The sequence below is a fragment of the Coptis chinensis genome, chromosome 5 (assembly GCF_015680905.1).
Source record: "Coptis chinensis isolate HL-2020 chromosome 5, ASM1568090v1, whole genome shotgun sequence".
NCBI classification, from domain to species: Eukaryota; Viridiplantae; Streptophyta; class Magnoliopsida; order Ranunculales; family Ranunculaceae; genus Coptis; species Coptis chinensis.
In genome coordinates, this window is record NC_141460.1 from 4,541,419 (window position 1) to 4,543,296 (window position 1,878).

Sequence of the window (1,878 nt, forward strand, 5' to 3'; positions counted from 1 at the left end):
GTCACTTCAACACACGTTTGAAGCTTTATTTTTCTGTTTGCGACGGTCTAAGTCCGTCGCTCAGTGATTTATAAATGTTAAAAACACGGACGACGTTTTTTGAATGACGTTTGAAAGTGGACCACTATTTGTTTTAAGCTTTTTTATGACGGACCAAATCCGTTATTTTACATTATTTTGAATGGGCTGTGACAGTTTAAGTCCGTTGCTATCTATTTTTACACATTTGCCTCCACCTACCATTGGAATAGCCACAAATAGTAAATATACACTTTATGTATTTGGGATTTCTCTAGAGTGTATAATCCTAATGGCGCCTATGTGGAGCCTATGTGGAGGTGGATTTTTCCACTCTCCATTGGAGATGCCCTGAAAGAGATCACAGAATCACCTTCCTAGCTCCAATTAAAACACGAGTAAAATTCTTTCATCTAAATCATCATCCCCATCTCATCAAATTCATACCAATCGACGTTCCCCAAGTTGATGGTGTCCCAATTGGTGCTGAAACCATGTCTGATGTACCATTACACATAGCATCTCTCTTTGCACAAGCCTTTAATCTCACACAAGACCAACTAAAAGTTTCTCTACAAAATCTTAGACCTGATTTCATTTTCTTTGATCTTGCTTACTGGGATCCATCCATAGCACGCCCTCTTGGGATTAAGCTGATTTACTTTTCTACTGTTAGTGTCTCATCACATTCTATGATCAATTTTCCGATGAATGTTAATTACAAGATAGACCCACCACCAGATTATCCAAGTAGTATTTTCAGTATGAAAATGCCTCTTTACATAGCAAGACACATATTACATATGTCATGTTATTTTGGAAATGGGATATCATTTTTAGAAAGGCTTATCACTTCCATATTTGGATGTCAAGCACTTTGTTTTCATGGTTGTAGGGAACTTGAAGGCCCTTTTAGTGATTTCATGGAGAAGCAATACAAAAAGCCAATATCCCTAATTGGACCAGTTTTGCCTAAGCCTTCATGTAGACCATTGGACGAAAAATGGGTGAAGTGGCTAGGTGGTTTTAAAAAAGGATCGGTTGTGTACTGTGCGTTCGGGAGTGAATGTGTTCTAGAAAAGGACCAGTTCCAAGAGTTAGTTTTGGGATTAGAGCTTACTGGTTTGCCATTCATTGTAAGACTGAAACCTCCGGTTGGTGTTAGCACAGTGGAGGAAGCTCTGCCTAAGGGGTTTGAAGAAAGGACCAGAGGAAAAAGGAGTAGTTCATGGAGATTGGGTTCAGCAAGAACTTGTTCTAAGTCACCTTTCAGTAGGATGTTTTGTGAGTCATTGTGGCTTTGGGTCAATGTGGGACTCCTTGGTGAATACTTGTCAAGTAGTTTTGGTGCCCCATGCTGGAGACCAATTTTTCAACACTAATTTTATGACTAAAGAACTAAAGGTTGATGTGGTTATGGAGAGGAAGGAAGCAGATGGGTGGTTTACGAAGGAGAGCCTGTGCAATGCGGTCTCCATTTCTAGAGACAGTCCTTTTACAAGACCCTGTGTATGGTGACTGACCTTTAATGTTTGGTGTACTTATTTTCATTTCCATATATATTGGTAGTGCACCATTAAGGTAACTGGGCCTTCCCTTTGGAGTGTGTGGCTATAAGTACCGGATCCCTAATCCATGTTTAACATAATTCACGTTTTCCACTCTTTCATGTTTTCTCGTTTTTTAGTCATGTTTTTCTATGGAGTGAATTACATCCTTATTGCTTTATTGTTTTCTTTTATATTAAAACTTATTCATAAAATGTAAAAAAATATATTTAAATGTGATAAACATTAGTCTAGTAAGTCTCGGGAATCTGACTTTAAAAGACCTACGTTTTAAAACAAATTTTCTAAACCC

General features: G+C 38.2%; 1 pseudogene; it reads left to right on the top strand.

Moving 5' to 3' along the window:
* Window positions 1–375: 375 nt before the first annotated feature.
* On the top strand, window positions 376–1,536 carry LOC147496346 (UDP-glycosyltransferase 79B6 pseudogene; annotated as a pseudogene).
* The last annotated feature ends 342 nt before the right edge of the window (window positions 1,537–1,878 follow it).